General features: G+C 54.6%; 2 long non-coding RNA genes across 5 annotated transcripts; one reads left to right on the top strand and one right to left on the bottom strand.

Annotated features, from left to right (window-relative positions):
• Nucleotides 1-9,837: 9,837 nt before the first annotated feature.
• Nucleotides 9,838-10,566, bottom strand: LOC128074221 (uncharacterized). Its single transcript, XR_008203064.1, has 4 exons — nt 10,421-10,566; nt 10,219-10,319; nt 9,989-10,109; nt 9,838-9,952 (listed from the first exon to the last, which is right to left on the bottom strand). It is a non-coding gene; the product is annotated as an uncharacterized LOC128074221 (long non-coding RNA).
• Nucleotides 10,567-11,097: 531 nt separating this feature from the next.
• On the top strand, nt 11,098-13,736 carry LOC128074219 (uncharacterized). 4 transcript variants are annotated; one of them, XR_008203060.1, is made up of 3 exons: nt 11,098-11,595; nt 11,974-12,531; nt 13,097-13,736. It is a non-coding gene; the product is annotated as an uncharacterized LOC128074219 (long non-coding RNA). The 4 variants fall into 4 exon arrangements; XR_008203059.1 differs by lacking the exon at nt 13,097-13,736 and having other exon boundaries at nt 11,098-11,292; nt 11,414-11,595; nt 11,974-13,003; XR_008203058.1 differs by lacking the exon at nt 13,097-13,736 and having other exon boundaries at nt 11,974-12,045; nt 12,167-13,003.
• The last annotated feature ends 1,628 nt before the right edge of the window (nt 13,737-15,364 follow it).

Here is a 15,364-nt window from a genome sequence, read left to right as displayed (position 1 = left end):
CCCAAAACATCCCCTATATCTCCTATGAGCCCTATAACCCTGACCCCAAACATCCCCTATATCTCCTATAACCCTGACCCCAAACATCCCCTATGTCTCCTATGAGCCCTGACCCCAAACATCCCCTATATCTCTATGAGCCCTGACCCCAAACATCCCCTATGTCTCCTATGAGCCCTGACCCCAAACATCCCCTATATCTCTATGAGCCCTGACCCCACAACATCCCCTATGTCTCCTATGAGCCCTGACCCCAAACATCCCCTATATCTCCTATGAGCCCTGACCCCACAACATCCCCTATATCTCCTATGAGCCCTGACCCCAAACATCCCCTATATCTCCTATAACCCTGACCCCAAACATCCCCTATATCTCCTATAACCCTGACCCCAAACATCCCCTATATCTCCTATGAGCCCTGACCCCAAACATCCCCTATATCTCCTATGAGCCCTGACCCCAAAACATCCCCTATATCTCCTATAACCCTGACCCCAAACATCCCCTATATCTCCTATGAGCCCTGACCCCAAAACATCCCCTATATCTCCTATAACCCTGACCCCAAAACATCCCCTATATCTCCTATGAGCCCTGACCCCAAACATCCCCTATATCTCCTATGAGCCCTGACCCCAAACATCCCCTATATCTCCTATAACCCTGACCCCAAACATCCCCTATATCTCCTATAACCCTGACCCCAAACATCCCCTATATCTCCCCTTTACCCCCCAATAAAGCTGTGCCCCCCCCCATGATTACTCCCCCCCATCAGTTAATTACTCCCCCCAATTAAATTATTACCCCCCCCATTAGTTAATTCCCCCCCCATTATGCTAATTACCCCCCATAAGGTGATTCCCCCCCCATATGTTAATTATCCCCCCCATGTGACTGTATGACCCCAAACCCCCCCCATAGGGCTATTATCCCCCCCCCCAAGGCTGAACCCCCCCCTCAATTATGCTGCCCCCCCATAAGGCAATTAACCTCCCCCCCAATTAGGTCATTCTCCCCCCCATAAGGTAGTTGTTCCCCCCCCATAAGGTAATTAATTCCCCCCCCATAAGGTTATTAATCCCCCCCCCCATAAGGTTATTAATTACTCCCCCCATAAGGTAATTAATTCCCCCCCCATAAGGTATTTAATTCCCCCCCCCATAAGGTAATTAATTCCCCCCCCATAAGGTAATCAATTCCCCCCCCCCATAAGGTTATTAATTACCCCCCCCATAAGGTAATTAATTCCCCCCCCAATTAGGTCATTCTCCCCCCCCCATAAGGTAATTAATTCCCCCCCATATGGTATTTAAATCCCCCCCCCCATAAGGTAATTAATTCCCCCCCCATATGGTATTTAAATCCCCCCCCCATAAGGTAATTAATTCCCCCCCCATAAGGTTATTAATTACCCCCCCATAAGTCTGCACCCCCCCCCAATAAATCCACCCCCCCCCCATAAGTTAATGCTCCCCCCATCAGGTGGTTCCCCCCCCCATAACTGAATCCCCCCCCATCTTGCCTCTCCCCCCCCAATTAAGCCGTTCCCCCCCCCATAAGTGAATCCCCCCCCCATACGATGATTCCCCCCCCCATAAGTGAATCCCCCCCCCATCTTGCCGCTCCCCCCCCAATCAGCTGCCCCCCCCATAAGTTAATTCCCCCCCCCAGTAAGTGAATCCCCCCCCCCATTTTGCCTCTCCCCCCCCCCCCCAATAAAGCTGTTCCCCCCCATACGGCGATTCCCCCCCAATAGTGAATCCCCCCCCCCCATCTTGCCTCTCCCCCCCCAATAAAGCCATTCCCCCCCCATATGATAATTCCCCCCCCCCCATTAAGTGAATCCCCCCCTATTTTGCCGTTCCCCCCCCATAAGATAATTCCCCCCCCCATAACTACCCTCCCCATAAGTTAATCCCCCCCCTATACGGCGCTTCCCCCCCCATAAGGGAATCCCCCATCTTGCCGCTCCCCCCCCCATAAAGCTGTTCCCCCCCCCCATATGATAATTCCCCCCCCATAAGTGAATCCCCCCCCCCATCTTGACGCTCCCCCCCAATAAAGCCGTTCCCCCCCCCCATATGATAACTCCCCCCCCATAAGTGAATCCCCCCCCATCTTGCCGCTCCCCCCCCATATGATGATTCCCCCCCCATATGATAACTCCCCCCCCCATAAGTGAATCCCCCCCCATCTTGCCGCTCCCCCCCCCAATGAAGCCGTTCCCCCCCCATATGATAATTCCCCCCCCATAAGTGAATCCCCCCCCCATCTTGACGCTCCCCCCCAATGAAGCCGTTCCCCCCCATATGATGATTCCCCCCCCCATAAGTTAATTCCCCCCCCCCATCTTGCCGCTCCCCCCAATAAAGCCGTTCCCCCCCCCATATGATGACTCCCCCCCATAAGTGAATCCCCCCCCATTTTACCTCTCCCCCCCCCACTAAAGCCGTTCCCCCCCCATATGATAACTCCCCCCCCATAAGTGAATCCCCCCCCATCTTGCCGTTCCCCCCCCATATGATGACTCCCCCCCCCCATAAGTGAATCCCCCCCCATTTTACCTCTCCCCCCCCCATAAGGTAATTCCCCCCCCCCATAAGTGAATCCCCCCCCATCTTGCCGTACCCCCCCCCAATAAAGCCGATCCCCCCCCCATATGATAATTCCCCCCCCATAAGTGAATCCCCCCCCCCATCTTGCCGCTCCCCCCCCCAATAAATCCGTTCCCCCCCCCCTCCAGCTCCGGCCCCCCCCGCCCCCCCGTTCTGCGCCGGCTGCGATCGGCCCATCTCGGATCGCTTCCTGCTCCGCGTCAACGAGCGCTCGTGGCACGAGGGCTGCCTGAAATGCAGCGCCTGCCTGCAGCCCATGGCCGGCAGCTGCTACTGCAGGGAGAGGCTGCTGTACTGCAAGAGGGACTACGAGAAGTAGGGCGGGATGGGGGGGGGGGGGGGGCAGAAAGGGGAGGTGGGGGTTTGGGGTGGGGAGGGGGATGTAGGGTCAGGGATGGGGGGGAAGAGGGATGGGGGGGATGTGAGGTTTGGGGTGGGGGGGTAGGGGGAGGGGGGGAATGTGGGGTCAGGGGTGGGGGGGGATGTGGAGTAGAGATGGAGTGGGGGATGTGGGGTCAAGGATGGGGGGGATGTGGGGTCGGGGGTGGGGTGGGGGCATGTGGGGTTTGGGGTGGGGAGGGGGGTGTGTGGTCAGGGATGGGGGGGAAGAGGGATGGAGGGGATGTGGGGTCAGGGATGGGGTGGAGGAATGTCTGTGGGTTTGGGACGGAGCGACGTCTGTGGGGTTGGGATGGAGTGATGGCTGCAGGGTTAGGATGGAATGCTGTTGTCAGCTTGTGTGTTGGAGGCTGAGTTTGTGCAGCAACAGCTACAAGTGTGCACTGATGTCTGTAGTTGAGCACTGATGGCTGTAGTTAAGCACTGACGGCTGTAGTTGTGCACTGACGGCTGTAGATGTGCACTGATGGCTGTAGCTGTGCACTGATGGCTGTAGTTGTGCACTGACTGCTGTAGTTGTGCACTGACATCTGTAGTTGTGCACTGACGGCTGTAGTTGTGCACTGTTGGCTGTAGTTGAGCACTGATGGCTGTAGTTGTGCACTGATGGCTGTAGCTGTGCACTGACTGCTGTAGTTGTGCACTGACTGCTGTAGTTGTGCACTGATGGCTGTAGTTGAGCACTGATGGCTGTAGTTGTGCACTGATGGCTGTAGCTGTGCACTGATGGCTGTAGTTGTGCACTGATGGCTGTAGTTGAGCACTGACGGCTGTAGCTGTGCACTGATGGCTGTAGCTGTGCACTGATGGCTGTAGTTGTGCACTGATGGCTGTAGTTGAGCACTGACGGCTGTAGCTGTGCACTGATGGCTGTAGCTGTGCACTGATGGCTGTAGTTGTGCACTGATGGCTGTAATTGAGCACTGACGGCTGTAGTTGTGCACTGATGGCTGTAGCTGTGCACTGATGGCTGTAGTTGTGCACTGATGGCTGTAGTTGAGCACTGATGGCTGTAGTTGTGCACTGATGGCTGTAGATGAGCACTGATGGCTGTAGTTGTGCACTGATGGCTGTAGTTGTGCACTGACGGCTGTAGTTGTGCACTGATGGCTGTAGTTGTGCACTGATGGCTGTAGTTGAGCACTGACGGCTGTAGTTGTGCACTGATGGCTGTAGTTGTGCAATGATGGCTGTAATTAAGCACTGACGGCTGTAGTCGTGCACTGATGGCTGTAGTCGTGCACTGATGTCTGTAGTTGTGCACTGATGGCTTAGTTGTGCACTGATGGCTGTAGTTGTGCACTGATGGCTGTAGATGAGCACTGACGGCTGTAGTTGTGCACTGACGGCTGTAGCTGTGCACTGATGGCTGTAGTTGTGCACTGATGGCTGTAGTTGTGCACTGACGGCTGTAGTTGAGCACTGATGGCTGTAGTTGTGCACTGACTGCTGTAGTTGAGCACTGATGGCTGTAGTTGTGCACTGATGGCTGTAGTTGTGCACTGACGGCTGTAGTTGTGCACTGATGGCTGTAGCTGTGCACTGATGGCTGTAGTTGTGCACTGACGGCTGTAGCTGTGCACTGATGGCTGTAGTTGTGCACTGACGGCTGTAGTTGTGCACTGACGGCTGTAGTTGTGCACTGATGGCTGTAGATGAGCACTGATGGCTGTAGTTGTGCACTGACGGCTGTAGTTGTGCACTGATGGCTGTAGTTGAGCACTGACGGCTGTAATTAAGCACTGATGGCTGTAGTTGTGCACTGACGGCTGTAGTTGTGCACTGATGGCTGTAATTAAGCACTGACGGCTGTAGTCGTGCACTGATGGCTGTAGTCGTGCACTGATGGCTGTAGTTGTGCACTGATGGCTGTAATTAAGCACTGATGGCTGTAGTTGTGCACTGATGGCTGTAGATGAGCACTGACGGCTGTAGCTGTGCACTGATGGCTGTAGTTGAGCACTGATGGCTGTAGTTGAGCACTGACGGCTGTAGCTGTGCACTGATGGCTGTAGTTGTGCACTGACGGCTGTAGTTGTGCACTGATGGCTGTAGCTGTGCACTGACGGCTGTAGTTGTGCACTGATGGCTGTAGTTGTGCACTGACGTCTGTAGTTGTGCACTGATGGCTGTAGCTGTGCACTGATGGCTGTAATTAAGCACTGATGGCTGTAGTTGTGCACTGATGGCTGTAATTAAGCACTGATGGCTGTAGTTGTGCACTGATGGCTGTAGTTGTGCACTGATGGCTGTAATTAAGCACTGACGGCTGTAGTTGTGCACTGTTGGCTGTAGTTGTGCACTGATGGCTGTAGTTGTGCACTGATGGCTGTAGTTGTGCACTGATGGCTGTAATTAAGCACTGACGGCTGTAGTTGTGCACTGATGGCTGTAGTTGTGCACTGACGGCTGTAGCTGTGCACTGATGGCTGTAGTTGTGCACTGATGGCTGTAATTAAGCACTGATGGCTGTAGTTGTGCACTGATGGCTGTAATTAAGCACTGATGGCTGTAGTTGTGCACTGACGGCTGTAATTAAGCACTGATGGCTGTAGTTGTGCACTGATGGATGTAGTTGTGCACTGACGGCTGTAATTAAGCACTGATGGCTGTAGCTGTGCACTGATGGCTGTAGTTGTGCACTGACGGCTGTAGTTGTGCACTGACGGCTGCAGTCATGCAGCACTTTTGCACTCCATCCCCACAACAACAGCCGGCCGCTCTCCCTCCACCATTCACCCCCCTCCCGTCCGCCCCTCCCCAACCCTCCCCCCCAAATCCCAGCATCCCTGACCCCAACGAAGACCCCCAACCCCCCTCCCACCTCCCGCCCCCCCCCTCAAAGTGCCTCCATCCCCAGATAAGGGTGCAGCTGTGCGGGGGGGGGGGGACGGGGAGGAGGGGGACGGGATGGGATCGCGGCCGGGGGCTGCGGAGATGAAACGTCCCGATGATGGATGGAGATCGGCCGCCCCTTGAAGTTGTGATGCTGGGAGGACCGGCGGCGTGGGGGGGGGCGAAGATGGGGGGTGGGGGGGGAGTTTAGGGCCGGGGGGTTTTGTGGGGTTGGGGAAGTTATGGAGGGGGAGGAGGGGGGAGATGGTGTTGATGTTTTGGCAGCCGTCCCCGCTGCTCTGCTCTGCTCCTCTGCTCTGCGCGGGTGGAACCGAAACGGAGCGCGGCTGAGAGCGGCTGGAGGAGGTGTGAGGCTGCCCTATTGCTTGTGGGGCTGCCCTAATCCTTGTGGGGCTGCCCTATTCCTTATGGGGCTGCCCTAATCCTTGTGGGGCTGCTCTAATCCTTGTGGGGTTACCCTAATGCTTGTGGGGCTGCCCTATTGCTTGTGGGGCTGCCCTAATCCTTGTGGGGCTGCCCTATTCCTTATGGGGCTGCCCTAATCCTTGTGGGGCTGCCCTAATCCTTGTGGGGCTGCCCTATTACTTATAGGTTTATCACAACTGCCCTATGGCTTATAGGTTCATCACTGCTACGCTATTACTTGTGGGGCTGCCCTATTGCTTGTGGGGCTGCCATATTCCTTGTGAGGCTGCCCTATTACTTGTGGGGGTGCCCACGCCGTGATTAATGACATTAATTAGGTGCAGCTCCCTCCCCCCCCCCCCCCCCCCCACCCCTCGCCGCCATTCGTTTTTGCGGGGCGCAGGAAATTAAAACGCCGTCTCCACAATCAGTGCTAAATGAAAGAAATATGCAGATGTGCCCCTGAGCGCGACTGGGGATGGATTTCAGTATTTCCAATGGGGAGGAGTTGGGGGGGGGGGGGGGGGGGGGAGAAGAACTTTCTTTATTCATTTGTCCTCCTAATTAGGGGTGGAATTAAAAGGAGTTGATTTCGATGGCTCTCTCCTTCTCTTTCTCCCCGTTTTGGGCTGTTTCGTCCCTCCTCTCCTCCCCTCTCCTTCCATCCCATCATATTCTCATTCCTATTCCTATCCCTGTTCCCACTTCTATCCTCATCCCACCCCATCCCATCCCATCCCATCCCATCCCATCCCATCCCACCCATCCCACCCATCCCATCCCATCCCATCCCATCCCTTCCCATCCCACCCCACCCCATCCCACCCCATCCCATCCCATCCCTTCCCATCCCATCCCACCCCATCCCACCCCATCCCATCCCATCCCATCCCATCCCATCCCACCCCATCCCACCCCTTCCCATCCCATCCCACCCCATCCCATCCCATCCCATCCCATCCCACCCCATCCCATCCCATCCCATCCCACCCCATCCCACCCCATCCCATCCCATCCCTTCCCATCCCACCCCACCCCATCCCACCCCTTCCCATCCCATCCCATCCCACCCCATCCCATCCCATCCCATCCCACCCCATCCCTTCCCATCCCACCCCATCCCACCCCATCCCATCCCATCCCATCCCATTCTCACCCTACCCCTATCCCTATCCCTTCCCCTATCCCTATCCCTTCCCCTATCCCTATCCCTATCCCTATCCCTATCCCTATCCCTATCCCTATCCCTATCCCTATCCCTATCCCTATCCCTATCCCTACCCCTACCCCTACCCCTACCCCTATCCCTATCCCTATCCCTATCCCTATCCCTATCCCTATCCCTATCCCTACCCCTTCCCCTACCCCTATCCCTATCCCTATCCCTATCCCTATCCCTATCCCTATCCCTATCCCTATCCCTATCCCTATCCCTATCCCTATCCCTATCCCTATCCCTATCCCTATCCCTCTCCCATCCCATCTCATCCCTATTTCCACCCCATCCCACCCCATCCCCACCCCATCTCCATCCCCCTCCTCATTCCCATTCCCATGTGGTTGATCATTGGTGGCTGTGGTTGAGTGCTGGTGGCTGTAGCTGTGTGTTGGTGGCTGTGGTTGCGCACCAATGGCTGCAGTTGAGTGTTGACGGCTGTAGTTGTGCATTGGTGGCTGTGGCTGTGCACTGGTGGCTGTGGTTGTGTGTTGGTGGCAGTGGTTGCACACCAGTGGCTGTAGTTGAGTTTTGGTGGCTGTGGTTGAGTGTTGGTGGCTGTAGTTGAGTGTTGATGGCTGTAGCTGTGCACTGATGGCTGTGGTTGAGTGTTGGTGGCTGTAGCTGTGCACTGATGGCTATGGTTGAGTGTTGATGGCTGTAGTTGTGCACTGGTGGCTGTAGCTGAGTGTTGATGGCTGAAGTGATGCACTGATGGCTATGGTTGAGTTTTGGTGGCTGTAGCTGTGCATTGGTGGCTGTGGTTGAGTGTTGGTGGCTGTAGTTGAGTTTTGGTGGCTATAGCTGTGCACTGGTGGCTGTGGTTGTGTGTTGATGGCTGTAGTTGTGCACTGATGGCTGTGGCTGTGTGCTGGTGGCTTTGGTTGAGTGTTGGTGGCTGTAGCTGAGTGTTGATGGCTGAAGTGGTGCACTGGTGGCTGTGGTTGTGTGTTGATGGCTGTAGTTGAGTGTTGGTGGCTGTAGTTGTGCACTGGTGGCTGTGGTTGAGTGTTGATGGCTGTAGTTGAGTGTTGGTGGCTGTAGTTGTGCACTGATGGCTGTAGTTGTGCATTGTTGGCTGTGGCTGTGTGCTGGTGACTGTGGTTGAGTTTTGGTGGCTGTAGCTGAATGTTGGTGGCTGAAGTGATGCACTGATGGCTGTAGTTGAGTGCTGATGGCTGTAGTTGTGCACTGATGGCTGTGGTTGAGTGTTGATGGCTGTAGCTGTGCACTGGTGGCCCAGCATCGCTCTGTAACCCCCAGTGCTCAGCCCTGCACACCTCCTCACTCCCCTCCCCTTCCCCACCGCCCCCCCCCTCTTCCCCCCATCCACCCCCCCTGCCTGCACCGCATCTCTTTTTCCTCCCCTTCCCCCCTCCCCCCCCCAACTCCCCCCCCCCAAAAAAAAAACCAACCCGCCAAATTTTAATTAAATAATCCTAATGAATCTTTAATGACCGCCCCTTTGTCATTATTAAATCCGCAATAACGAAGCCGCTCTCTCCACCCCCCCTCCCCATCCCCAACCCCCCCCAGCCCCCCTTTCCCCACAAGCCCCCCCCCCAGGCTCTGAGCCCCCCCTTCTGCCTCTCCATCGAGCCCCAAGAACAGGAAATGAGAAACGGAGGAGGCGGATATTGAGGGGTGTGAGGGGCGATGCTATCGGGTCACAGCGCAGCCCGGAGCTTCTGCACCTCCAGATCGATAGGAATTGATAAGAGATGGGAAAAAGAGAAGGGGGGGGGGAGGGAGGGGGGGGAGGGGGGAGAGCTTTGGGGCTGGGGGGGGGATGGGAGGGGGAGGGCGAAGGGTCAGCGTGGAACTGAGGGATGTTGGCTGGCGGCTTGGAGGTGCAGAGCATTGGGGGGGGGGGGGGGGGTTGGAGCGTAGGGAGGAGAAAGAGAGAAGCTGAGGGGGTGCAGAGCTTGCAGTGATCCCCTCTTGCATTTTGCATCAGGCCCTGCCCTCCTTTTGCATTTTGAAACTTGCAGTTGCATCAAATCCTGCTCTCCTTTTGCATCTTGCACTTTGCATCAGGTCTTGCTCTCCTTTTGCATCTTGCACTTTGCATCAGGTCCTGCTCTCCTTTTGCATCTTGCACTTTGCATCAGGTCCTGCCCTCCTTTTGCATCTTGCACTTTGCATCAGGTCCTGCTCTCCTTTTGCATCTTGCACTTTGCATCAGGTCCTGCCCTTCTTTTGCATCTTGCACTTTGCATCAGGTCCTGCTCTCCTTTTGCATCTTGCACTTTGCATCAGGTCCTGCTCTCCTTTTGCATCTTGCATTTGCATCAGGTCCTGCCCTCCTTCTGCATCTTGCAGTTGCATCAGGTCCTGCTCATCTTCGCGTTCTGCACGAGCACCAGGCTGTGCTCACTTTTCCCCTTTGCATTTCGCAGTTGCATCAGGCTTTGCTCACCATTTGCATTTTGCAATGGCACCAAACTTTGCTCAGCTTTTGCTTTCTGCAGTAGCTCCAAACTTTTCTCACCCTTTGCATTCTGCACTTTGCAATGCCACCAAACTTTGCTCACTTCTTGCATTTTGCACCCTGCACTTTGCAGTAGCAAACTTTGCTCACTTTTTGCTTCCTGCAATAGCACCAAACTTTGCTCACTTTGCAGTAGCACCAAACTTTGCTCACTTTCTGCTTCCTGCAATGGCACCAAACTTTGCTCACCCTTTGCATTTTGCATCCTGCACTTTGCAGTAGCACCAAACTTTTCTCACCCTTTGCTTTCTGCACTTTGCAATGGCACCAAACTTTGCTCACTTCTTGCATTTTGCACCCTGCACTTTGCAATGGCACCAAACTTTGCTCACTTCTTGCATTTTGCACCCTGCATTTTGCAATGGCACCAAACTTTGCTCACTTCTTGCATTTTGCACCCTGCACTTTGCAGCAGCACCAGGCCTTGCTCACCTTTTTGCACCTCGCAGCCTCTTTGCCCCCCAGAAACGCAAATAAAGAAACCAAAGGGCCGCTTTGCAGATGCTTTGCCCCATAGGACGGGAAGAGAAAAGCATTTGCAGGAGGGCTGAGATGCAAAGAAAGCAAACTTCTCCCCCCCCCCCTCCCTCTTCTTCCCCCGTTGCATTTCCCCCTTTGCTCATTGCAGCCAGGCAATGAAAGAGGAAAAAAAGGGGGGTGGGATTGCAAAAAAGAGATAAAAAATGTTTAAAAAAAAGCTTTTTTTTTTTTGCTTTTTTTTTTCTCTTTTTTTTTTTTGGCCGCGTTGTTGTTAGCATTCAGCAGCGCCGTGACGGGCGGCCCTGGGAATGCCGGGAGATTTTAATAAAGAAGACACAGAGCTGGGAAATTTAATAAAGGAGTTCATCAGATTACAGAGCGCGGCGATGGGCGCCGTGCCACCGCCTGGCAGCAATATCCGTGCTGGGGGGGGGGGGAAATGGGGGGGGGTTGTGGGGAGGGGGGCTTTAACCCCTCGGGGGATGGAGCGGCAGCGCCCGTGTTCCGCTTATCAGCTCGGCTGCCGTGAATATGGACGGATCTCTTTGGTTTTGGGGAGAGCTGAGGGGCTGTTGGGGTGGGTTTGGGGATTTTTGGAGAGGGGGGGATTGGGGGGGGGGTCGTTTTGGGGGTGGTTTTGGGTTTGGTTTGAGGATTCGGAGCTCGTGGTGCTGAGTGCCGCCGTTGGGTTGGGGCCAGCGCTGCATGATGCGTCTGTGTAGAGTCGTGGGGTTGTTGGAGGTGGGAATGAAGGCCGAGGTCGTGAGTCTGACCCCCAAATCATCCCCACCATAGAGCCACTAAGATGGGAAATGACCACGGAGGTCATCCTACCCCCATCCCATCCCCATTACAGAGACTTAAGGCTGGAAGGGACCACTGTGGTCATCCAACCCCATCTTGTCCCCACCATGGAACCATTTAAGGTAGGAAATGGCCACAGAGGTCATCGCTCCAACCCTCGGCTCTCTTTCCTTTTGGGTTCTGTTCCGGCGTTGTTGGGTTGGGTTTTTGGGGGCAGTTTTGGGTTTGGTTTGAGGATTCGGAGCTCGTGGTGCTGAGTGCCGCCGTTGGGTTGGGGCCAGCGCTGCATGATGCGTCTGTGTAGAGTCGTGGGGTCGTTGGAGGTGGGAATGAAGGCTGAGGTCGTGAGTCCGACCCCCAAATCATCCCTACTGTAGAGCCACTAAGATGGGAGATGACAGAGGTCATCCTACCCCCATCCCATCTCCATTACAGAGACTTAAGGCTGGAAGGGACCACTGTGGTCATCCAAATTCCATCGCATCCCCACCATAGAGCCACTAAGGTGGGAAATGGCCACAGAGGTCATCGCTGCAACCCTTGGCTCTCTTTGGTTTTGGGTTCCGGCGTTGTTGGGTTGAGTTTTTGGGGTTGGTTTTGGGTTTGGTTTGAAGATTCAGAGCTTGTGATGCTGAGTGCAGCCGTTGGGTTGGGGCCAGCGCTGCATGATGCGTCTGTGTAGAGTCGTGGGGTCGTTGGAGGTGGGAATGACCTCATCCAGCCCCCAAATCATCCCCACCATAGAGCCACTAAGATGGGAAATGACCACGGAGGTCATCCTACCCCCATCCCATCCCCATTATAGAGCCTTAAGACTGGAAGGGACCACTGTGGTCATCCAACTTCCATCGCATCCCCACCATAGAGCCACTAAGGTGGGAAATGGCCACAGAGGTCATCGCTCCAACCCTCGGCTCTCTTTCCTTTTGGGTTCTGTTCCGGCGTTGTTGGGTTGGGTTTTTGGGGTTGGTTTTGGGTTTGGTTTGAGGATTCGGAGCTCGTGGTGCTGAGTGCCGCCGTTGGGTTGGGGCCAGCGCTGCATGATGCGTCTGTGTAGAGTCGTGGGGTCGTTGGAGGTGGGAATGAAGGCCGAGGTCGTGAGTCTGACCCCCAAATCATCCCCACCATAGAGCCACTAAGATGGGAGATGACAGAGGTCATCCTACCCCCATCCCATCTCCATTACAGAGCCATTAAGACTGGAAGGGACCACTGTGGTCATCCAAATTCCATCGCATCCCCACCATAGAGCCACTAAGGTGGGAAATGGCCACAGAGGTCATCGCTGCAACCCTTTGCTCTCTTTGGTTTTGGGTTCTGTTCCGGCATTGTTGGGTTGGGTTTTTGGGGGCGGTTTTGGGTTTGGTTTGAGAATTCGGAGCTCGTGGTGCTGAGTGCCGCCGTTGGGTTGGGGCCAGCGCTGCATGATGCGTCTGTGTAGAGTCGTGGGGTCGTTGGAGGTGGGAATGAAGGCTGAGTCGGGAGTCTGACCCCCAAATCATCCCCACACAGAACTGTTGAGGTTGGAAAGACCTCTGTGGTCATCCAGCCCCCAAATCATCCCCACCGTAGAGCCACTAAGATGGGAAATGACCACGGAGGTCATCCAACCCCCATCCCGTCCCCATTATAGAGCCATTAAGGCTGGAAGGGACCACTGTGGTCATCCAACCCCCATCCCGTCCCCATTATAGAGCCATTAAGGCTGGAAGGGCCCACTGTGGTCATCCAACCCCATCCCGTCCCCATTATAGAGCCATTAAGGCTGGAAGGGCCCACTGTGGTCATCCAACCCCATCCCGTCCCCATTATAGAGCCATTAAGGCTGGAAGGGACCACTGTGGTCATCCAACCCCAACTCATTTGCACCACAGACCCATCAAAACTGGAAAGGCCACTGTAGGGTCACCCCGTTGCCCTCAGCCCATCAATCCCACTCCAGGTCCTTCCATAGGGTCGCACCATTGGCCTCAACCCATTCACCCCTGTCCAGATCCCTCTGCAGGGTCACAACCTATCAATCTCTCTCCAGATCTCTCTGTAGGAGCTCATCAGTTCCTCTCCAGATCCCTCCGTAGGATCTCAGCCCGTTGATCTCTCTCCAGATCCCTCTGTAAGGCCACACCGTTGGCCTCAGCCCACTCATCCCTTTCCAGATCTCTCTATAGGGTCGCACCACTGGTCTCAACCTCTCCAGATCCCTCTGTAGGGTCTCAGCCCATCTTTCCCACCTCTCCAGATCACCTCTTCTTTTTAATTTACTTTTCCACTCCTCTGCATGCAGCAGTTTGCTTCTGAGGTGCGTTTGCTTCGTTTCGCCTTCCCTTGGAGGAGGTTGGAGTGCATTCTGCACCAAAAAAAATGCCTTTTATTTTGAGAGGAAATCTGCTCTTTTCGGAGCTTCAGAAGGAGCCGAGGGCACAGCTATCATCGTCCCCCAATATTCTCCCATTCCTGATCCCCCCCCCAAAAAAAGAAGCCAGAAATTCAGTGGAAGGAAAATTTCTCACCCTGCGCTGCGCTGTATGAACGAATGGGGGGGGGGAAGGGATGGCTGATGCTGCAGGGAATCAAAGACCACTTTGTGCTGCTTTCCCCTGCCCCGAGCCCCCCACCCTGACGTCTGGACGGGGGGGTTTTGCCACCTCCTCTTCAATATTTCACCCAGCCACCCTGGATTCTGCAGCTCAGCCTTAAGCAAACAGCCCTCCCTTAAGCTGGGACCGCTTCATTTTGACTAAACCCTGACCAAATAAGCTGGTTGCACAAAGCAAAGCAACCCCCTTTCCTTCACCCTCCTCCTCTCCCCCCCCAGCTTATTCCTCGCTTCATTAACACCTTTTAATCCCATCCATGCCATCCAAATTGCCTTTCCCTGGGTCAGGGTCTCCTGCGCTGTAATGGGGACGATCAGCACAGGGTGAGGAGGGGGGAACAAGACAAAATCTGCTCCGTGCAGCCCAGGAAAGATCTGAAAAGAAGTGAAAAAGACCCTGGAGCCGTTCCCCAAGCGCCCAGCCGTTGGTGTCAGAAAATAGAAAGGGAAAGGTTGGGTTTTGGGGGGGATATTTTTTGAGGGTTTTGTTTTTTTTCTGCGGGTTTTGCTTCCTTGCTGCTCTTTGCAGTCCCCCCAAATATCCCCATTTTGCACCCATAGGAGCTTTCCTTCTGGCACTTCTTTCTCCCATCCAGGAGAGCCTTTCTTGAGCAAGCAAACCCAATTCTGTAAGGTGCAGAAAGGGATTCCTTGGGGCTGATGCGTCTGCGGCCGGCTGCCGAGCATCTTCTGAGATAAAAGTCGAGATCTCCCAAAGGGAAACCTTAATAATGAGGAAATAAGGCTGGGCAGGGGGTGGGAGTGGGGAGACCCACTCAAAAAAGTGTCATTTTAGGGCTAAAAGAAAGTAAAAATGAAACAAATAGGAGGTGATAGGATCCCCAAAAAAATGATGGGACGCGATCTCCTTTCTGTCAGCGCATCCCAGCTCCTAAATGTAGTTGGTCTTTTTTTTTTGCCCCTCATAAAATGGGGATTCTGCCCCATTTTCGGGCCGTCCATCCCTGCTAGCAGCACTCCCAGCCCGTTCAGAACCCGCTGCCGCCGCCGGAGACGTGTTTTGTTCCTATGGCAACCCAAACAATATTACCTCGACTTAAACGGATTCAGGCAATATTAAAACCGACCTCTTTAGGAATTCCCGGTGTTGGAGGGGGCCGAGAATTTTAATTTCGCGTAATGCGAGCTGACACCGTGTTTATGAGCTGCTTGCTGGGTGTTTTCTTCAATTAGCACAAAGCAGAGAGGATTTGCTTTCGGGGCTTCGCGGGGAGACAGAGAGCCCAACCACCATTGAGTTGCACCACAGCAGCGCTTCTCACACCGGATAACGGCAAAAAAACCCAACAAAAACACCAACAAACCACCCAAAACACAACTCCTCTCGGTGGAAATTCAGCCCACGGCCCACCTTCGCATGAGGGTTGATCATAGAATCATAGAATCATAGAATCCCCAAGGTTGGAACAGACCTCAAAGCTCCCCCAGTCCAACCGTTCACCTCTTAGCAACAGCTCCCACTGAACCACGTCCCT

The sequence above is a fragment of the Tympanuchus pallidicinctus genome, unplaced genomic scaffold (assembly GCF_026119805.1).
Source record: "Tympanuchus pallidicinctus isolate F22 unplaced genomic scaffold, pur_lepc_1.0 scaffold86, whole genome shotgun sequence".
NCBI classification, from domain to species: Eukaryota; Metazoa; Chordata; class Aves; order Galliformes; family Phasianidae; genus Tympanuchus; species Tympanuchus pallidicinctus.
Note: the sequence above shows the minus strand (reverse complement) of the source record. Positions and strands in the feature narration are given on the sequence as shown.